The sequence below is a fragment of the Panulirus ornatus genome, chromosome 20 (genome assembly GCF_036320965.1).
Source record: "Panulirus ornatus isolate Po-2019 chromosome 20, ASM3632096v1, whole genome shotgun sequence".
NCBI classification, from domain to species: Eukaryota; Metazoa; Arthropoda; class Malacostraca; order Decapoda; family Palinuridae; genus Panulirus; species Panulirus ornatus.
In genome coordinates, this window is record NC_092243.1 from 40,146,150 (window position 1) to 40,169,865 (window position 23,716).

Genomic DNA, 23,716 nt, shown 5'->3' on the forward strand with positions numbered 1-23,716 from the left:
GTGAAACTGAATGACTGGAATACCTGACCTTGACCCTCTAGGCACGATTAAAAGAGTTGCAGACACTTGTGTTGTATATCTTGAAAGGTAAAAGATATATGATGATATCTGCGTGGTGACAAATAGGTCAAAAACTAAATGTATTGGGAAATGAAAGGATTCACGTCCAGAGAAGTACGTATGACGGAGAGTATGTAGTCCAAGATGCTACACGAATATAACATGGATAATCTGCATGAAAGGTGGATGTTATTCATCTTACCCGCAGAAATAGGGCCTCTACAGTAAGCATCAAAGCCATTAAAAGTAAAATAGATGTATATCAATTAAGGTACTAAATAAAGCAATAATTAATGATTACCAAAGTGAAGTGAGGAGAAAAACTAACAACACAAGCAAGAAATGCGACGAGGGCTACATGCTGGCCCCAGCCCACCTGAAACCTCGTTGTAGGTAGCCTTTGATGAGTAGTTACTCTCCCTCTTATAAGCATTACATTAGGTATCTTATTATCATTGCAGATATACAAAAGGAAAATTGGTTTACGTAGATGTTCGTGTTTAAATCTCTCCGCCAGCCAACGTACCAACAGTGTACAAATCCATCTTTAAGTAATTGTTTCTCGCATAGATAAAGATGAGTGAAGAAAAAGAAATATTTTCTGCTTATGTATGAGAATAAACGTGTTTACTCACATAATGATGACAGAAATGATACATATTTTATTGTGATAATGAGAGTTTCTGTAAGGTTGGCTGTTCTGGTTGTTTGTGTCTAGCAGGTGTGGTTATGGAGGGTAACCTGTGACACTTCTTCAGGGAAATGGGTGGGATTTGAAGTCTCTTGACGATTTCAAGGTATGCCTGCTTGAAGGAGTATACTTTGCATGGATATGATGATTGGCTCTGTGTACCTGGTGTAGTTAGTGAGACGTGTGTAGTGGAGATCTTGGTCTGAGGCGTCCACAATAGTCCGTTGGGGCGCTAACAGGTGATTCATCTCCCCAGTTGTACCCATGACATCACCCAATATATCTCCTACAAGCACCATAATTATTGTATATAATGAAGAGTAAATCTAAGTTCTATATTGAACAGTGCCACTTCAGTGATCGATTTTCCTTGGAAGAGTAACAGTATACGACAGTTGATTTGGTGTTGCAAGTTAGAGCTTTGTGGTGTGAAGATGGACTTCCACATCTTATTGTTGTTGTATTACAACCTCTTTCACAGTCCTGTAGTCTTACATGGACTCCACAAAGTAGCAAGAGCTTTAAAAATTATGGAAAATGTTGAGTAGACTAGTTCTGCAGCAGTATTGATCAGGTATTGGGTAGTTTTCCAGTCTTCGCCTCACATATAGTGGGATGAACAATGGTATACGTCCGAATCTAATCTAACTTAACCAAACCAACCCAAACTAACCTAACCTTGGGAAGAGTGTTCCAAGCTGGAGCTATTAAACCACAGATTATCCCTTGCATGTAACAAATTTCGTAACTTTGGGGTGTCAAATGTGAAAACTGTGACTGTTCTGGTATGGTAATGTGGAGGTAAGGGAACACAGAAACTGTTGTGTATGATTTGCACCATAACGTTTTATTGAAGGAGAATGGATAAGGTAATGAGGGTTGTGTATATAAGGGAAAATGTAGATATTATTTATTTAAGAATAAGTAGCAAATGCACATTCACTATATCAGCTGAACCTGTAAACACCTTGTATGACCTCACTTGATAACTGGAATACCTGAAATGTACTAACATTATCTTATTGTCTTGCTTGGGGTTGTATGGCCACTCATTGTATTATATGTTTGTTGACATCATGTGAAGTGGTGCAATTTCATGAATGTTAGTTATATTTCGACCACAGTATTTTGAGTTCAGATAGATCTTACTTGTGACTTAGGATAGGCTAGGTTTTCATAAATTCTAGTGGTATTCTACTGTTGCCTTATTTAATAAACATCAGTTTAGAAGTTAAGATAACTCACTCCACAGCAGGTATTTCTTTTAATTGTAACAGCTTACATAAAACATCAAAATTGTACCTGGCCATTCTTCAAAACTAGTCGCAGTGTTGAGCAGAAACAATCTTTTACAGATAATTTATCATTTTACCGTAACATCACTGTTAACTTTGGATGTTGAATTTTATTTTGAAGTGCTAGTATAGTTTTCCAAGAATACAGTAACAGGTATGGAACATTATGATTTATGTATTGATAATAGGTAAGGTGGTTGTCTCATATCTGGGTTTTCCTAATAAGTAATATCCCCATGAGTAGTAGTACTTTAGCATGTCTGAAATTGGCATGTTTTAGTGCTTCATGTACTATCCTTTTATCATTTTGTATATGCTGCAATTTTTTCAGAGGATATAAACTGTCAGCATCACGGTACACTTCTTGCGTACATTTACTTTTCCTTTTATTTATTGCTTGAATGGGCCTTCTGCCTGTTTCCTAAAACGTAAGAGGGCCAGTCATCCTCCTTTGTGTTTTCTTTTAAAAGAACCAGGCTTCCTCATGTGTCTTCTCTTTCTCTCCTAGCTATCATGAGGAAGTAGAGATCATTTATTTTCTTTTATAAATGCAAGGAATAGACTTTATATGTAATGAATTTATGCCAAAATGAGCTGACTAGTCTCATTTGCATTGAGCAAGATGAAAGTCCGCAAAATATTTCATCTTTGCACCATATATGTATCCCAGTCACCTCATAGGTTTGAGTGATTGGGATTAGGCATAATTGTGTTTACGTACAAGTAATAAATGTTTTGTAAATGAACACAAAGGTGTTGCAGATAATTAGCAATTGTAAAGCAATTCACACCTATATTTTTCAGCAAAATAAGAGGGAAATTATAAAACCTTTGAATACACATAGCAGCTAGTACTTCATGCATTGAACAAATTCCTACTGCCCACCTTAGATCCATGTGTCCACCAGATGCTCTTTTGTATTTGTAACATATAACATATTGAGGTGGGACTACCATTAGCTCAACAAGCTGATATTGTAGAGACTGAAGACTTTGAGGAGTTCTTGCATTATTCAGCATGGTTAGTATCTTGTCAGTAATTTTGCAGTTTTTTTGCCCTTTAGGTCATTTCAAAGGTAATTCTTCTCAGAAATTTTGAATTTCTATGGTGGTACACATTACAGTGATTTCTGAAGATTTCTGAAGGATTCGTCATTGTCCTTATCAGACACACCTTGTTTTCTTGCAACAGTATTACAGCTCCTTCGACTCCTGACATTCGTATTTTGCATTGCAGTAAGAGCCATTTGCCCAGTCCTTATGAGTTAGATCATTTACAGACTGCAATACTAGATACTCAGTCTTCCTTACATAAGACTGAACAAATTTACAAAGCTTGTTGATATCAGTCATAGGCAGAGTCTGCCAAAGTGACCATATTTTGCACAGTCACCAGCTTGTTATGAGGCAGCAGAAGAGCAGTTTTTGTTCCTGGCTTTCCATATCCATTTTACTGGCCAGACAACCTGTTCTTCAAGATCATCCATGATATCTTGTAATTCGTAACAGCTTGTTGGATAGGCATAATCGCAGCTATGGTTGTTAGTGTTAACTGCATGAAATCCAGTATGTACTCCATCCTGGATGCTATAACATTAGGATTATATATATTTTATATTCATTTATATTTATCATACTTTGTCGCTGTCTCCCGTGTCAGCAAGATAGCACAAGGAAACAGACGAAAGAATGGCCCAACCCACCCACATACACATGTATATACATACACATCCACACATGCACATATACATACTTATACATTTCAACATGTACATATATATACATGCAGACATATACATATATACACATGTACATAATTCATACTCGCAGCTTGTATTCATTCCCGTAGCCACCGTGCCACACATGAAATGACAACCTCCCTCCCCACATGCGCTCGAGGTAGCGCTAGAAAAAGACAACTAAGGCCACATTCATTCACATTTAGTCTTTAGCTCCCATGTATAATGCACCAAGACCACAGCTCCCTTTAAACATCCAAGCCCCACAAAACTTTCCATGGTTTACCCCAGACGCTTCACATGCCCTGGTTCAGTCCATTGACAGCACGTTGACCCCGGTATACCACATCGTTCCAATTTACTTTATTCCTTTCACGCCTTTCACCCTCCTGCATGTTGAGGCCCTGATCGCTCAAAATCTTTTTCACTCCATCCTTCCACCTCCAATTTGGTCTCCCACTTCTCCTCGTTCCCTCCACCCCTGATACATTTATCCTCTTTGTCAATCTTTCCTCACTCATTCATTCCATGTGACCAAACCATTTCAAACACCCTCTTTTGCTCTCTCAACCACACTCTGTTAGCTTACATCTCTCTTACCCTTTCATTACTTACTCGATCAAACCACCTCACACCACATATCGTCCTCAAACATCTCATTTCCAGCACATCCACCCTCCTCCACACAACTCTTATCTATAGGCCACGCCTTGCAACCATACAACATTGTTGGAACCACTATTCCTTCAAACATACCCATGTTTGCTTTCCAAGATAACGTTCTCGACTTCCACACATTTTTCAACGCTCCCAGAACTTTCGCCCCTCCCCCACCCTGTGACTCACTTCCGCTTCTATGGTTCCATCTGGTGCCAAATCCACTCCCAGATATCTAAAACAGTTCACTTCCTCCAGTTTTTCTCCATTCAAACTTACCTCCCAATTGACTTGTCCCTCAACCCCACTGTACCTAATAATCGTGCTCTTATTCACATTTACTCTCAGCTTCTTTCACACTTTACCAAACTCTGTCATCAGCTTCTGCAGTTTCTCACATGAATCAGCCACCAGCGCTGTATCATCAGCGAACAACAACTGACTCACTTCCCAAGCTCTCTCATCCCCAACAGACTGCATACTTGCCCCTCTCTCCAAAACTCTTGCATTCACCTTCCTAACAACCCCATCCATAAAATATTAAACAACCATGGAGACATCATGCACCCCTGCCACAAGCTGACATTCACTGAGAACCAATCACTTTCCTCTTTTCCCACTCGCACACATGCCTTACATCCTTGATAAAAACATTTCACTGCTTCTAACAACTTGCCTCCCACACTATGCATTCTTAATACCTTCCACAGAGCATCTCTATCAACTCTATCATATGCCTTCTCCAGATCCATAAATGCTACATACAAATCCATTTGCTTTTCTAAGTATTTTTCACATACATTCTTCAAAGCAAACACCTGATCCACACATTCTGTACCACTTCTGAACCACACTGCTCTTCCCCAGTCTGATGCTCTGTACATGCCTTGACCCTCTCAATCAATACCCTCGTATATAATTTCCCAGGAATACTCAACAAACTTATACCTCTGTAATTTGAGTACTCACCTGAATTTATCCCCTTTTCCTTTGTGCAATGGCACTATGCATGCATTCTGCCAATCCTCAGGCACCTCACCATGAGCCATACATACATTGAATATCCTTACCAACCAGTCAGCAACAGTCACCTCCTTTTTTCAATAAATTCTATTGCAATACCATCCAAACCCGCTGCCTTACCGGCTTTCATCTTCTGCAAAGCGTTTACTACCTCTTCTCTGTTTACCAAATCATTCTCCCTAACCCTCTCACTTTTCACATCGCCTTGTCCAAAACACCCTATATCTGCCACTCTATCATCAAACACATTCAACAAACCTTCAAAATACTCATTCCATCTCCTTCTCACATCACGACTACTTGTTATCACCTCCCCATTAGCCCCTTTCACCGATGTTCCCATTTGTTCTCTCGTCTTATGCACTTTACCTCTTTCTAAAACATCTTTTTAATATTTATATTTAATTTGCTTTGTCGCTGTCTCCCGCGTTAGCGAGGTAGCGCAAGGAAACAGACGAAAGAATGGCCCAACCCACCCACACACACATGTATATACATACACGTCCACACACGCAAATATACATACCTATACATCTCAACGTATACATATATATACACACACAGACATATACATATATACACATGTACATAATTCATACTGTCTGCCTTTATTCATTCCCATCGCCACCTCGCCACACATGAAATAACAACCCCCTCCCCCCCATGTGTGCGAGGTAGCGCTAGAAAAGACAACAAAGGCCCCATTTGTTCACACGCAGTCTCTAGCTGTCATGTGATAATGCACCAAAACCACAGCTCCCTTTCCACATCCAGGCCCCACAGAACTTTCCATGGTTTACCCCAGACGCTTGACATGCCCTGGTTCAATCCATTGACAGCACGTCGACCCCAGTATACCACATTGTTCCAATTCACTCTATTCCTTGCATGCCTTTCACCCTCCTGCATGTTCAAGCCCCAATCACTCAAAATCTTTTTCACTCCATCTTTCCACCTCCAATTTGGTCTCCCACTTCTCGTTCCCTCCACCTCTGACACATATATCCTCTTTGTCAATCTTTTCTCACTCATTCTCTCCATGTGACCAAACCATTTGAAAACACCCTCTTCTGCTCTCTCAACACACTCTTTTTATTACCACACATCTCTCTCTTACCCTATTATTACTTACTCGATCAAACCACCTCACACCACATATTGTCCTCAAACATCTCATTTTCCAGCACATCCACCCTCCTGCGCACAACTCTATCCATAGCCCACGTCTCGCAACCATACAACATTGTTGGAACCACTATTCCTTCAAACATACCCATTTTTGCTTTCCAAGATAATGTTCTCGACTTCTACACGTTCTTCAAGGCTCCCAGTATTTTCGCCCCCTCCCCCACCCTATGGTTCACTTCTGCTTCCATGGTTCCATCCACTCCCAGATATCTAAAACACTTTACTTCCTCCAGTTTTTCTCCATTCAAACTTACCTCCCAATTGACTTGACCCTCAACCCTACTGTACCTGATAACCTTGTTCTTATTCACATTTACTTTCAACTTTCTTCTTTCTCACTCTTTACCAAACTGTCACCAGCTTCTGCAGTTTCTCACATGAATCAGCCACCAGCGCTGTATCATCAGCGAACAACTGACTCACTTCCCAAGCTCTCTCATCCACAACAGACTGCATACTTGCTCCTCTTACTGAAACTTTTGCATACACCTCCCTAACAACCCCATCCATAAACAAATTATACAACCATGGAGACATCACACACACCCTTGCCACAAACCTACATTCACTAAGGACCAATCACTTTCCTCTCTTCCTACATGTACACATGCCTTACATCCTCGATAAAAACTTTTCACTGCTTCTAACAACTTGCCTCCCACACCATATATTCTTAATACCTTCCACAGAGCATCTCTATCAACGCTATCATATGCCTTCTCCAGATCCATAAATGCTACATACAAAAACAACATCTTTTTATTCTCCCTAAATTTTAATGATATTCTCTATTCCCAACTCTCATTTGTCCTCTTTTTCACCTCTTGCACCTTTCCCTTGACCTCCTGCCTCTTTCTTTTATACATCTCCCAGTCATTTGCACTATTTCCTTGCAAAAATCGTCCAAATGCCTCTCTCTTCTCTTTCACTAATAATCTTACTTCTTCATCCCACCACTCACTACCCTTTCTAATCTGCCCACCTCCTACGCTTCTCATGCCACAAGCATCTTTTGCGCATCTTTTCCCTAAATACATCCCATTCTTCTCCCACTCCCCTTATGTTGTTTGCTCTCACCTTTTTCCATTCTGTACTCAGTTTCTCCTGGTACTCCCTCACACAAGTCTCCTTCCCTAGCTCAGTCACTCTCACCACTCTCCTCACCCCATCATTCTCTCTTCTTTTCTGAAAATCTCTACAAATCTTCACCTTTGCCTCCACAAGATAATGATCATACATCCCTCCAGTTGCACCTCTCAGCACATCAGCACGTTAACATCCAAAAGTATCTCTCACGCGCCTATCAATTAACACGTAATCCAATAACGCTCTCTGGCCATCTTTCTTACTTACATACGTATACTTATGTATATCTCTCTTTTTAAACCAGGTATTCCCAATCACCAGTTCTTTTTCAGCACACAAATCTACAAGCTCTTCACCATTTCCATTTACAACACTGAACACCCCATATACAGCGCTGGTGGCTGATTTGGGTGAGAAACTGCAGAAGCTGGTGGCTGAGTTTGGTAAAGTGTGTGAAAGAAGGAAGCTAAGAGTAAATGTGAATAAGAGCAAGGTTATTAGGTACAGTAGGGTTGAGGGACAAGTCAATTGGGAGGTAAGTTTGAATGGAGAAAAACTGGAGGAAGTGAAGTTTTTTAGATATCTGGGAGTGGATTTGGCAGCGGATGGAACCATGGAAGCGGAATTGAGTCATAGGGTTGGGGAGGGAGCGAAAGTTTTGGGAGTGTTGAAAAATGTGTGGAAGGCGAGAACGTTATCTTGGAAAGCAAGAATGGGTATGTTTGAAGGAATAGTAGTTCCAACAATGTTATATGGTTGCAAGGCATGGGCTATATGTAGAGAGGGTTTTACAAACGAGGGTGGATGCATTGGAAATGAAATGTTTAAGGACACTGTATGGTGTGAGGTGGTTTGATCGAATAAGTAATGATAGGGTGATAGGGTAAGAGAGATGTGTGGTAATAAAAAGAGCACAGTTGAGAGAGCAGAAGAGGGTGTATTGAAATGGTTTGGACTCATGGAGAGAATGAGTGAGGAAAGATTAATAAAGAGGATATATGTGTCAGAAGTTGGGTAACAAGGAGAAGGTGGAGACCAAATTGGAGGTGGAAGGACGGAGTGAAAAAGATTTTGAGTGATTGGGGCCTAAACATACATGAGGGTGAGATGCATACAAGAAAAAGAGTGAATAGTACGATGTGGTATACCAAGGTCGATGTGCTGTCAGTGGACTGAACCAGGGCACGTGAAGCATTTAGGGTAAACCATGGAAAGGTCTGTGGGGCCTGGATATGGATAGGGAGCTGTGGTTTCAGTGCATTATTCATCACAGCTAGAGACTGAGTGTGGATGAATGTGGCCTTTTTGTCTATATTCCTGGCGCTCCCTTGCTGAAGGGGGGGATGGATGCTATTTCATGTGTGGCAGGGTGGTGATGGGAATGGATGAAACCAGAAAGTATGAATATGTACAGATGAGAAGCAAGTGTTTTGGGAGCAGCTGAGTGAATGTGTTTGTAGTTTTGATGCACGAGACGGGTTTATAGTGATGGGTGATTTGAATGCAAGGGTGAGTAATGTTGCAGTTGAGGGAATAATTAGTGTACATGGGGTGTTCAGTGTTGTAAATGGAAATGGTGAAGAGCTTGTAGATTTATGTGCTGAAAAAGGACTGGTGATTGGAAATACCTGGTTTAAAGAGAGATGTACATAAGTATACATATGTAAGTAGGAGAGATGGCCAGAGAGCGTTATTGGATTATGTGTTAATTGATAGGCGCACGAAAGAGAGACTTTTGGATGTTAATGTGCTGAGAGGTGCAACTGGAGGGATGTCTGATCATTATCTTGTGGAGGTGAAGGTGAAGATTTGTGGGGGTTTTCAGAAAAGAAGAGAGAATGTTGGGGTAAAGAGAGTGGTGAGAGTAAGTGAGTTTGGGAAGGAGACTTGTGTGAGGAAGTACCAGCAGAGACTAAGTACAGAATGGAAAAAGGTGAAAGCAAAGAACGTAAGGGGAGTGGGGGAGGAATAGGATGTATTTAGGGAAGCAGTGATGGCTTGTGCAAAAGATGCTTGTGGCATAAGAAGCATGGGAGGTGGGCAGATTAGAAAGGGTAGTGAGTGGTGGGATGAAGAAGTAAGATTATTAATGAAAGAGAAGAGAGAGGCATTTGGACGATTTTTGCAGGGAAATAATGCAAATGAGTGGGAGGTGTATAAAAGAAAGAGGCAGGAGGTCAAGAGAAGGGTGCAAGAGGTGAAAAAAAGGGCAAATGAGAGTTGGGGTGAGAGAGTGTCATTAGATTTCAGGGAGAATAAAAAGATGTTTTGGAAGGAGGTAAATAAAGTGCATAAGACAAGGGAAATGGGAACATCAGTGAAGTGGGCTAATTGTGAGGTGATAACAAGGAGTGGTGATGTGAAAAGGAGATGGAGTGATTATTTTGAAGGTTTGTTGAATTTGTTTGCTGATAGAGTGGCAGATATGGGGTGTTTTGGTCGAGGTGGTGTGCAAAGTGAGAGGGCTAGGGAGAATGATTTGGTGAACAGAGAAGAGGTAGTAAAAGCTTTGCAGAAGATGAAAGCTAGCAAGGCAGCGGGTTTGGATGGTATTGCAGTCGAATTTATTAAAAAGGTGGTTGACTGTATTGTTGACTGGTTGGTAAGGTTATTTGATGTTATGTGTGACTCATGGTTAGGTGCCTGAGGACTTGCGGAATGCTTGCATAGTGCCATTGTAAAAAGGCAAAGGAGATAAGAGTGAGTCCTCAAAGTACAGAGGTATAAGTTTATTGAGTATTCCTGGGAAATTATATAGGAAGGTATTGATTGAGAGGGTCAAGGTATGTACAGAGTATCAGATTGGGGAAGAACATTGTGGTTTCAGAAGTGGTAGAGGATGTGTGGATCAGGTGTTTGCTTTGAAGAATGTATATGAAATATACTTAGAAAAGCAAATGGATTTGTATGTAGTATTGCTGGATCTGGAGAAGGCATATGATAGAGTTGAAAGAGATGCTCTGTGGAAGGTATTAAGAATATATGGTGTAAATATATGGTGTGGGAGGTAAGTTGTTAGAAGCAGTGACAAGTTTTTATCGAGGATGTAAGGCATTTGTATGTGTAGGAAGAGAGGAAAGTGATTGGTTCTCAGTAAATGTTGGTTTGCGGCAGGGATGTGTGATGTCTCCATAGTTGTTTAATTTGTTTATGGATGGGGTTGCTAGGGAGGTGAATGCAAGAGTTTTGGAAAGAGGGGCAAGTATGCAGTCTGTTGTGGATGAGAGCTTGGGAAGTGTCAGTTGTTGTTTGCTGATGATACAGCTGCTGGTGGCTGATTCGTGTGAGAAACTGCAGAAGCTGGTGACTGAGTTTGGTAAAGTGTGTGAGAGAAGAAAACTGAGAGTAAATGTGAATAAGAGCAAGGTTATTAGGTAGAGAAGAGTTGAGGGACAAGTCAATTGGGAGGTAAGTTTGAATGGAGAAAAACTAGAGGAAGTGAAGTGTTTTAGAGATTGGGAGTGGATTTGGCAGCGGATGGAACCATGGAAGTGGAAGTGAATCATTAGGTGGGGGAGGGGGCGAAAGTTCTGGGAGCATTGAAAAATGTGTGGAAGTCGAGAACGTTATCTTGGAAAGCAAAAATGGGTATGTTTTAAGGAATAGTGGTTCCAACAATGTTGTTTGGTTGCGAGGCGTGGCCTATAGATAGAGTTGTGTGGAGGAGGGTGGATGTGCTGGAAATGAGATGTTTGAGGACAATATGTGGTGTGAGGTGTTTCAATCAAGTAAGTAATGAAAGGGTAAGAGAGATGTGTGGTAATAAAAAGAGTGTGGTTGAGAGAGCAGAAGAGGGTGTTTTAAAATGGTTTGGTCACATGGAGAGAATGAGTGAGGAAAGATTGACAAAGAGGATATATGTGTCAGAGGTGAAGGGAACGAGGAGAAGTAGGAGACCAAATTGGAGGTGGAAAGATGGAGTGAAAAAGGTTTCAAGAGATCGGGGCCTGAACATGCAGGAGGGTGAAAGGCGTGCAAGGAATAGAGTGAATTGGAACGATGTGGTATACCGGGGTCAACATGCTGTCAGTGGATTGAACCAGGGCATGTGAAGTGTCTGGGGTAAACCATGGAAAGTTCTGTGGGGCCTGGATGTGGAATGGGAGCTGTGGTTTCGGTGCATTATATATGACAGCTAGAGACTGAGTGTGAACGAATGTGGCCTTTGTTGTCTTTTCCTAGCGTTACCTAGTGCACATGCAGGAGGAGGTGGTTTTCATATCATGTGTGGCGGGGTGGCAACAGGAATGAATAAGGGCAGACAGTATGAATTATGTACATGTGTGTTTATGTATATGTCTGTGTGTGTGTATTTATATGTATACATTGAGATGTATAGGTATGTATATGTGAGTGTGTGGACGTTTATGTATATACATGTGTATGTGGGTGGGTTGGGCCATTCTTTCATCTGTTTCCTTGCATTACCTCGCTAAGGCGCAAGACAGCGACAAAGTATAATAATAATATATGTCCGTGTATGTATATATATGTATACGTTGAAATGTATATGTATGTTTATGTGCGTGTATGGGTGTTTATGTATATGTATAAGTGTATGTGGGTGGTAGGTCCATTCTTCGTCTGTTTCCTTGCACTTCCTCGCTGACGCTGATGCTTTATGAAATTTTATGTGTGTAAGAGAAAACAATGGCAGTAACTATGTTATGATGGAACCATGAACAAAACTTTTAATGCATTTCGTTTGTGGAATCACAAACAACTTTTACTGTAGTCCCAATTATATTGTCCAATTAAGGAATCTTGATTTAATGCAATACCAGTTATGCTATACATTTATGGAATCTTAAAGAATTTTTCTGTAATCCCAATTACCCCTCATATGTAAATGAGTTCTCTCATTTTCAATGCTTGTAGTACATTAGTCACACATGCCATGCAGTGTTTGTAATTTATGGTATAAATATAAACTTCTTCCAACAATTCTTTGGTTTCTTATCAAGTGATTATGGATGCATGCTAATTCAGTTACCTCTTTCAGCAGTTTAGACATGTAATACAGTACCTGTATATTACATATACATTGTAAGTAGAGATGGCACATGAAAACAAAAGAAAAAAAAATGCATACTCTTTTATTTGAAAGAAGTGAATTTGCTTCTGTACATTATGTTGTAACAAATATTTGTTAACATGATCACAGTTACCTGGCATTATCCCTATTACCTTATTTTTTGGTATACTTCTGGACAGTAAATTCTAGATTGATATGGGTAAAACTGAAAGTTGATGGAGAGATATGGGTGATTATTGGTGCATATGCACCTGGGCATGAGAAGAAGGATCATGAGAGGCAAGTGTTTTGGGAGCAGCTGAATGAGTGTGTTAGTGGTTTTGATGCAAAAGACAGGTTATAGTGATGGGTGATTTGAATGCAAGGGTGAGTAATGTTGCAGTTGAGGGAATAATTAGTGTACATGGGGTGTTCAGTGTTGTAAATGGAAATGGTGAAGAGCTTGTAGATTTATGTGCTGAGAAAGGACTGGTGATTGGGAATACCTGGTTTAAAAGAGAGATGTACATAAGTATACATATGTAAGTAGGAGAGATGGCCAGAGAGCGTTATTGGATTATGTGTTAATTGATAGGCGCACGAAAGAGAGACTTTTGGATGTTAATGTGCTGAGAGGTGCAACTGGAGGGATGTCTGATCATTATCTTGTGGAGGCTAAGGTGAAGATTTGTGGGGGTTTTCAGAAAAGAAGAGAGAATGTTGGGGTAAAGAGGGTGGTGAGAGTAAGTGAGTTTGGGAAGGAGACTTGTGTGAGGAAGTACCAGCAAAGACTAAGTACAGAATGGAAAAAGGTGAAAGCAAAGAACGTAAGGGGAGTGGGGGAGGAATAGGATGTATTTAGGGAAGCAGTGATGGCTTGTGCAAAAGATGCTTGTGGCATTAGAAGCATGGGAGGTGGGCAGATTAGAAAGGGTAGTGAGTGGTGGGATGAAGAAGTAAGATTATTAATGAAAGAGAAGAGAGAGGCATTTGGACGATTTTTGCAGGGAAATAATGCAAATGAGTGGGAGTTGTATAAAAGAAAGAGGCAGGAGGTCAAGAGAAGGGTGCAAGAGGTGAAAAAAAGGGCAAATGAGAGTTGGGGTGAGAGAGTGTCATTAGATTTCAGGGAGAATAAAAAGATGTTTTGGAAGGAGGTAAATAAAGTGCATAAGACAAGGGAAATGGGAACATCAGTGAAGGGGGCTAATTGTGAGGTGATAACAAGGAGTGGTGATGTGAAAAGGAGATGGAGTGATTATTTTGAAGGTTTGTTGAATTTGTTTGCTGATAGAGTGGCAGATATGGGGTGTTTTGGTCGAGGTGGTGTGCAAAGTGAGAGGGCTAGGGAGAATGATTTGGTGAACAGAGAAGAGGTAGTAAAAGCTTTGCAGAAGATGAAAGCTAGCAAGGCAGCAGGTTTGGATGGTATTGCAGTCGAATTTATTAAAAAAGTGGGTGACTGTATTGTTGACTGGTTGGTAAGGTTATTTGATGTTATGTGTGACTCATGGTTAGGTGCCTGAGGACTTGCGGAATGCTTGCATAGTGCCATTGTAAAAAGGCAAAGGAGATAAGAGTGAGTCCTCAAAGTACAGAGGTATAAGTTTATTGAGTATTCCTGGGAAATTATATAGGAAGGTATTGATTGAGAGGGTCAAGGTATGTACAGAGTATCAGATTGGGGAAGAACATTGTGGTTTCAGAAGTGGTAGAGGATGTGTGGATCAGGTGTTTGCTTTGAAGAATGTATATGAAATATACTTAGAAAAGCAAATGGATTTGTATGTAGTATTGCTGGATCTGGAGAAGGCATATGATAGAGTTGAAAGAGATGCTCTGTGGAAGGTATTAAGAATATATGGTGTAAATATATGGTGTGGGAGGTAAGTTGTTAGAAGCAGTGACAAGTTTTTATCGAGGATGTAAGGCATTTGTATGTGTAGGAAGAGAGGAAAGTGATTGGTTCTCAGTAAATGTTGGTTTGCGGCAGGGATGTGTGATGTCTCCATAGTTGTTTAATTTGTTTATGGATGGGGTTGCTAGGGAGGTGAATGCAAGAGTTTTGGAAAGAGGGGCAAGTATGCAGTCTGTTGTGGATGAGAGCTTGGGAAGTGTCAGTTGTTGTTTGCTGATGATACAGCGCTGGTGGCTGATTCGTGTGAGAAACTGCAGAAGCTGGTGACTGAGTTTGGTAAAGTGTGTGAGAGAAGAAAACTGAGAGTAAATGTGAATAAGAGCAAGGTTATTAGGTAGAGTAGAGTTGAGGGACAAGTCAATTGGGAGGTAAGTTTGAATGGAGAAAAACTAGAGGAAGTGAAGTGTTTTAGAGATTGGGAGTGGATTTGGCAGCGGATGGAACCATGGAAGTGGAAGTGAATCATTAGGTGGGGGAGGGGGCGAAAGTTCTGGGAGCATTGAAAAATGTGTGGAAGTCGAGAACGTTATCTTGGAAAGCAAAAATGGGTATGTTTGAAGGAATAGTGGTTCCAACAATGTTGTTTGGTTGCGAGGCGTGGCCTATAGATAGAGTTGTGTGGAGGAGGGTGGATGTGCTGGAAATGAGATGTTTGAGGACAATATGTGGTGTGAGGTGTTTCAATCAAGTAAGTAATGAAAGGGTAAGAGAGATGTGTGGTAATAAAAAGAGTGTGGTTGAGAGAGCAGAAGAGGGTGTTTTAAAATGGTTTGGTCACATGGAGAGAATGAGTGAGGAAAGATTGACAAAGAGGATATATGTGTCAGAGGTGAAGGGAACGAGGAGAAGTAGGAGACCAAATTGGAGGTGGAAAGATGGAGTGAAAAAGGTTTCAAGAGATCGGGGCCTGAACATGCAGGAGGGTGAAAGGCGTGCAAGGAATAGAGTGAATTGGAACGATGTGGTATACCGGGGTCAACATGCTGTCAGTGGATTGAACCAGGGCATGTGAAGTGTCTGGGGTAAACCATGGAAAGTTCTGTGGGGCCTGGATGTGGAATGGGAGCTGTGGTTTCGGTGCATTATATATGACAGCTAGAGACTGAGTGTGAACGAATGTGGCCTTTGTTGTCTTTTCCTAGCGTTACCTAGTGCACATGCAGGAGGAGGTGGTTTTCATATCATGTGTGGCGGGGTGGCAACAGGAATGAATAAGGGCAGACAGTATGAATTATGTACATGTGTGTTTATGTATATGTCTGTGTGTGTGTATTTATATGTATACATTGAGATGTATAGGTATGTATATGTGAGTGTGTGGACGTTTATGTATATACATGTGTATGTGGGTGGGTTGGGCCATTCTTTCATCTGTTTCCTTGCATTACCTCGCTAAGGCGCAAGACAGCGACAAAGTATAATAATAATATATGTCCGTGTATGTATATATATGTATACGTTGAAATGTATATGTATGTTTATGTGCGTGTATGGGTGTTTATGTATATGTATAAGTGTATGTGGGTGGTAGGTCCATTCTTCGTCTGTTTCCTTGCACTTCCTCGCTGACGCTGATGCTTTATGAAATTTTATGTGTGTAAGAGAAAACAATGGCAGTAACTATGTTATGATAGAACCATGAACAAAACTTTTAATGCATTTCGTTTGTGGAATCACAAACAACTTTTACTGTAGTCCCAATTATATTGTCCAATTAAGGGATCTTGATTTAATGCAATACCAGTTATGCTATACATTTATGGAATCTTAAAGAATTTTTCTGTAATCCCAATTACCCCTCATATGTAAATGAGTTCTCTCATTTTCAATCCTTGTAGTACATTAGTCACACATGCCATGCAGTGTTTGTAATTTATGGTATAAATATAAACTTCTTCCAACAATTCTTTGGTTTCTTATCAAGTGATTATGGATGCATGCTAATTCAGTTACCTCTTTCAGCAGTTTAGACATGTAATACAGTACCTGTATATTACATATACATTGTAAGTAGAGATGGCACATGAAAACAAAAGAAAAAAAAATGCATACTCTTTTATTTGAAAGAAGTGAATTTGCTTCTGTACATTATTTTGTAACAAATATTTGTTAACATGATCACAGTTACCTGGCATTATCCCTATTACCTTATTTTTTGGTATACTTCTGGACAGTAAATTCTAGATTGATATGGGTAAAACTGAAAGTTGATGGAGAGATATGGGTGATTATTGGTGCATATGCACCTGGGCATGAGAAGAAGGATCATGAGAGGCAAGTGTTTTGGGAGCAGCTGAATGAGTGTGTTAGTGGTTTTGATGCAAAAGACCAGGTTATAGTGATGGGTGATTTGAATGCAAAGGTGAGTAATGTGGCAGTTGAGGGAATAATTGGTATACATGGGGTGTTCAGTGTTGTAAATGGAAATGGTGAAGAGCTTGTGGATATATGTGTGCTGAGAAAGGACTGGTGATTGGGAATACCTGGTTTAAAAAGTGAGATATACATAAGTATACGTATGTAAGTAGGAGAGATGGCCAAAGAGCGTTATTGGATTTTGTGTTAATTGATAGGCACGCGAAAGAGAGACTTTTGGATGTTAATGTGCTGAGAGGTGCAGCTGGAGGGATGTCTGATCATTATCTTGTGGAGGCGAAGGTGAAGATTTGTAGAGGTTTTCAGAAAAGAAGAGAGAATGTTGGGGTGAAGAGTGGTGAGAGTAAGTGAGCTTGGGAAGGAGACTTGTGTGAGGAAGTACCAGGAGAGTACAGAGTACAGTACATTCTGAGTACAGAATGGAAAAAGGTGAGAGCAAAGGAGGTAAGGGGAGTGGGGGAGGAATGGGATGTATTTAGGGAAGCAGTGATGGCTTGCGCAAAAGATGCTTGTGGCATGAGAAGCGTGGGAGGTGGGTTGATTAGAAAGGGTAGCGAGTGGTGGGATGAAGAAGATTATTAGTGAAAGAGAAGAGAGAGGCATTTGGACAATTTTTGCAGGGAAAAAATGCAAATGAGTGGGAGATGTATAAAAGAAAGAGGCAGGAGGTCAACAGAAAGGTGCAAGAGGTGAAAAAGAGGGCAAATGAGAGTTGGGGTGAGAGAGTATCATTAGATTTTAGGGAGAATAAAAAGATGTTTTGGAAGGAGGTAAATAAAGTGCATAAGACAAGGGAGCAAATGGGAACTTCAGTGAAGGGGGCTAATGGGGAGGTGATAACAAGTAGTGGTGATGTGAGAAGGAGATGGAGTGAGTATTTTGAAGGTTTGTTGAATGTGTTTGCTGCTAGAGTGGCAGATATAGGGTGTTTTGGTCGAGGTGATGTGCAAAGTGAGAGGGTTAGGGAAAATGATTTGGTAAACAGAGAAGAGGTAGTAAAAGCTTTGCGGAAGATGAAAGCTGGCAAGGCAGCAGGTTTGGATGGTATTGCAGTGGAATTTATTAAAAAAGGGGGTGACTGTATTGTTGACTGGTTGGTAAGGTTATTTAATGTATGTATGACTCATGGTGAGGTGCCTGAGGATTGGCAGAATGCTTGCATAGTGCCATTGTACAAAGGCAAAGGGGATAAGAGTGAGTTCTCAAATTACAGAGGTATGAGTTTGCTGAGTATTCCTGGTAAATTATCTGGGAGGGTATTGATTGAGAGGGTGAAGGCATGTACAGAGCATCAGATTGGGGAAGAGCAGTGTGGTTTCAGAAGTGGTAGAGGATGTGTGGATCAGGTGTTTGCTTTGAAGAATGTATGAGAAATACTTAGAAAGCAAATGGATTTGTATGTAGCATTTATGGATCTGGAGAAGGCATATGATAAGAGTTGATAGAGATGCTTTGTGGAAGGTATTAAGAATATATGGTGTGGGAGGCAAGTTGTTAGAAGCAGTGAAAAGTTTTTATTGAGGATTTAAGGCATGTGTACTTGTAGGAAGAGAGGAAAGTGATTGGTTCTCAGTGAATGTAGGTTTGCGGCAGGGGTGTGTGATGTCTCCATGGTTGTTTAATTTGTTTATGGATGGGGTTGTTAGGGAGGTGAATGCAAGAGTTTTGGAAAGAGGGGCAAGTATGCAGTCTGTTGTGGATGAGAGAGCTTGGGAAGTGAGTCAGTTGTTGTTCGCTGATGATACAGCCCTGGTGGCTGATTCATGTGAGAAACTGCAGAAGCTGGTGACTGAGTTTGGTAAAGTGTGTGAAAGAAGAAAGTTAAGAGTAAACGTAAACAAGAGCAAGGTTATTAGCTACAGTAGGGTTGAGGGTCAAGTCAATTGGGAGGTAAGTTTGAATGGAGAGAAACTGGAGGAAGTGAAGTGTTTTAGATATCTGGGAGTGGATCTGGCAGCAGATGGAACCATGGAAGTGGAAGTGAATCATAGGTTGGGGGAGGGGGCGAAAATTCCTTGAGCCTTGAAGAATGTTTGGAAGTCGAGAACATTATCTCGGAAAGCAAAAATGGGTATGTTTGAAGGAATAGTGGTTCCAACAATGTTGTATGGTTACGAGGCGTGGGCTATGGATAGAGTTGTGCGCAGGAGGGTGGATGAGCTGGAAATGAGATGTTTGAGGACAATATGTTGTGTGAGATGGTTTGATCGAGTAAGTAATGTAAGGGTAAGAGAGATGTGTGGAAATGAAAAGAGTATGGTTGAGAGAGCAGAAGAGGGTGTTTTGAAATGGTTTGGTCACATGGAGAGAATGAGTGAGGAAAGATTGACCAAGAGGATATATGTGTCGGAAGTGGAGGGAACGAGGAGAAGTGGGAGACCAAATTGGAGGTGGAAAGATGGAGTGAAAAAGATTTTGAGTGATCGGGGCCTGAACATGCCGGAGGGTGAAAGGCGTGCAAGGAATAGAGTGAATTGGAACGATGTAGTATATTGGGGTCGACGTGCTGTCAGTGGATTGAACCAGGGCATGTGAAGCATCTGGGGTAAACCATGGAAAGTTGTGTGGGGCCTGGATGTTTAAAGGGAGCTGTGGTTTCGGTGCATTATTACATGACAGCTAGAGACTGAGTGTGAACGAATGTGGCCTTAGTTGTCTTTTCCTAGTGCTACCCCGTACACATGAGGGGGGAGGGGGTTGTTATTCCATGTGTGGCAAGGTGGCGATGGGAATAGATAAAGGCAGACAGTATGAATTATGTACATGTGTATATATGTATATGTCTGTGTGTGTATATATATGTGTACATTGAGATGTATAGGTATGTATATTTGCGTGTGTGGACGTGTATGTATAATGTGTATGTGGGTGGGTTGGGCCATTTCTTTCATCTGTTTCCTTGCGCTACCTCGCTAACAGCGGGAGACAGCGACAAAGCAAAATAAGTAAAATAAAAAAATACTTCTGGACAAAGCAGGCATGATCTTATGTCTTTAGTAGGTTTTTATCCACACATCTGACAATATCAGATGTAGTTTTTTAATTTTATATTTGATTTCTTGCTCTTTAACATTTACTACTGGTCCATCTACATTTGTATACATCTCTAGCAGTCTGATATTTCTAACCTCTCGTCAGTAGTGGCATGTCTGTTCTGTCCTCTTGCTTCATATGGTTTTTTGCATTTTTGTTTCCTTGCTGTTCTCATTGCTTTTCCTCTCTTCCTTGAAGATCTTTTGAAAGTTAATAGTGTGAGAAAAAAAAGAGAACATGGGGGAACATCAATGAAGGGGGTAAATGGGGAAGTGGTAGCAGGCATTGATTAGGTGAGAAGGAGATGGTGTGATTATTCTGAGGGATTGTTGAATGTGTTTGATGATAGGGTGATAGATGTAGGGTGTTTGGTTCAGGATGTATGTGAATGAAGAGAGTCTTGGCGATTGGTACTGGAAAGAGAGAAGAGGTGATGAAAACCTTGCATAAGGTGAGATGTGTTAAGGCAGCTGAAATAAATGATACAGGTAAGAAAGGGGGTGCCTGTTTTATAGATTGGTTAGTTATGATTTCCAGTGTATGTATGGATTATGGTGAGTGCCTGAGGATTAATGGAATGTGTGCATAGTGCCAGTGTATAAAGGCAAGGGAACAAAGGTGAATGTCATATTACAGAGAAATAAGTTTGTTGAGCATGATTGGTAGGATATATAGAAGAGTGGTGATTGAGAGGGTGTTAGCATGCACAAAGCATCAGACTAGGTAGCAATAGTGTGATTTCAGGTGTGTTTGAGGATATATCAAGTGTTTGCTTGGAAAATGTGTGAGAAATATTTAGAGAAACAGAAGGATCTCTATATGGTTTTTATGAATCTAGAGAAAGTATATGATAGGATTCATAAAGAAATGCTTTGCAGGTGTAATAAACATATGGTTTGGGAGGAAAGCTATTTGAAACTTTGGGGAGTTTTTATGTATAGAGTAAGGCATGTGTGTGTGTGCAAGTAGAAAGGAGGTTGAGTGGTTCCATGCGAATGTGGATTTGCGGAATGGGTATGTGAAAGCAGTCCTCCTTGCAAGGATGAATCATTCCTTTGTATAAACAGAGCAACTTTTCAGAAGAAAAAGTTTCAACATCTAAACAGGACACCCAGTTTCTTAGAGGCAGACTTAGCTATTCCCACAATGTGGGGTTTCCAAGAAAAAGTAGGTATTACAGTAATACCAAGTATGTCCATTGAGTCAAGAGATGGAATTACAGAACCGTCAAAGGAGAAATGAGAGTGGTAAGGAGTGTTTGATAGAGATGGGTAGAAACTGGGTCTTGAAGGCTTTAAACTTAACTAGATTTCATCTTCCCCTCTGAGATATCCTGTCCAAGTCTGATTTTATTGAGAAAGTGTCAAGATGAGATGCAGATCGAGTGAGAGAAGAAGGAGCAGAATTGAAGGATGTGGATGAATGCTGTGTTGAGTCATCAGCATATAAGTGCCTTTGTTGATTTTTGGAAGAGAGGAAATCATTGAAAAAAAAGGAGAAAAAAAGTGATGGAGAAGTGGGATGAGGCTGATCCATCAACAACAACAGAGATAGATCGACCGGAGAGGAGGCTAGGTATGGAGAAGCAAAGTAAGGGAGGGAAGCCAAAAGAGGGGAACTTAAAGATGAGACCCCTGATGTCACACCTTTTTAAAAGATTTGGATATGTCAAGGGCAGCTACGCTTGACTCTCAAAAGTCTCTCAGGAGTGATAACCAGACATTAGTAAGATAGGAAAGAATATCACCTGTGTACCTCGCCTTATGGAAACCATACTGGTGATCAGAGAGAAGGCTGTGTGCTTTTAGGTGTTCAAGGATATAGGAGTTGAGGAAGGATTCAAAAACTTTGGAAATGATAGATGTCAAAGCAATAGGACAAAAGTTAGAGGGGTCAGAACGGTCACCCTTCTTAGGGATGGGATGTATCAATGCAGGCTTTGAAGGAGAAGGAAAAGTTTTGGTTCTTAAACAGAAATGGAGCAAACAAGTAAGCACAGGTGCAAGTTCAGAGTCACTCTCTTTCAGTACATGGGGATGGATGCCATCAGGACCATAAGCCTTGTTTGTGTCCAGAGAAAAGTGTTTTTGGACGGTTCAAAAAGAAATTATGAGGAGGGGCATAGGATTAGTAAGAAGAGCATCAGGGGATGGAGGATGATGGTGGAGTTAGAGGAGAAACAGGAACCACAGAGAGTTGCTTTTTCAGTGGAAGAGACAGCTATAGTACCATAGAAATGCAAAAGTAAAGGAAAGGTAGAGCAACAGAAGTTGTTTGAGATGCCTTTAGCTGAATACCAGAAAGACCTATCACTGGATGATGAGGAGAGGTTGTTGCACTTCCTTTGAATAAAAGAATACTTTCCCTGACAGATACCATATTTGCATTGACTATGGACAATGATAAAAGCTGAATGGGAATCAGAGGGATGAGAAGTTATCCAAGCTTGATATGCTTGATCCCTTGCATGAATGGCCTCAAAACAGGAATGGTTGAACCATGCATTGGAAGAAGAGGTTGTCTTAGAGGAAGAGGAGATAATTGCTTCCATTTCAACAAGAATAACCTCTGCTATGCATTTGGCAGAGACAGAAGCATCTCCACACAAGACAGTAATTTAAAGGGAAGTCAGAAAGGAAGTTACATAGATTATTCCAGTCAGCTTTGTTGAGGTGCCAGCATTTATGCTTAGAAGGGGCTGCTGGATGGGGAGGTTTCATTAAGATAGATACATTTATGAGAGTGTGATCAGATGAACTAATTGTGGGTGAGATTTTGTTGTTTCAGCAGGGTGAACTAGAGGTGAAAAGCAGATCCAGATTGATAGGAGAGTGGTCACAGCAGTCAGGAATATGGGTAGGGTGGAAGATGATATGCCCTAAATCATTGTGAATGGAGAACATGAGGGATTCAATCCCTCCATCATCCATAAGGGAGGAATTTAACCATTCCCTCTGGTGAACATTGAAATCCTTGTGGTAGAGGATCTTAGCTTGCAGTGAGAGGATGCCACTGTCTCATAGGAGGAGTTTAGATAGTCTACTACTACATCGCTGATGCCTGTTCCAATTGGAACTCCCGCAAAGTAGTGGCCATGGCAACAGAGTCTCCATAACTAAAGAACTCCAGTGCTGCTTCTTAGCCTTTAGTGCCTCACCCTTAACAGGCCACTGGAAGAGGGCAAGTGTAGCATAGTGTTTGCAGAGGCTTCTACCTCATATTCCTAATGACTACTTCTATCTAATGCTTCTACCTAATGTTTCTACCTAATGCTCCAGCCTAAATGTTCATACCTACTATTTCTGTTTACTGCTCCTACCATTTTGCCAAAGACAGGGCTAGCGCATGGTGCTCAGCGCAGAAAAATCTAGAGTTACAAAGAATGAGCTGTGTGAGTTAAGTGTTGTCAGGTGTTACATATGACAAGGAGAAAGTGTCTGTTTGTGGACAGAATGCCAGTAATCCTCATGTTAGTGAAGCAGAAAGAAAAGACAGCTCCCTGGGTTAGAGGAGTGCAGTTTGACAACCGCTAATGTGCTGACTCACTAAGCAGATGTCACTAACCCTCCTGATACCCAGGTGGGCATACTGGTAATATATATTACCTACATGGTCATTGGCTGCCTACCAGCTCTT

The 23,716-nt window shown here is 40.9% G+C and overlaps 1 protein-coding gene across 2 annotated transcripts in view; it reads left to right on the top strand.

Moving 5' to 3' along the window:
* The first annotated feature begins 762 nt into the window (after positions 1–762).
* The window catches only part of Wsck (tyrosine-protein kinase Wsck), a 61,633-nt gene continuing 38,679 nt past the window's right edge, over positions 763–23,716 (top strand). The window contains exon 1 of one of the 2 annotated variants that reach the window (XM_071674786.1): positions 763–857. The gene's annotated coding sequence lies outside the window, so the exon portion shown is untranslated. Of the gene's footprint in view, positions 991–23,716 lie in introns of both variants that reach the window. The other variant, XM_071674787.1, reaches the window with a different exon arrangement.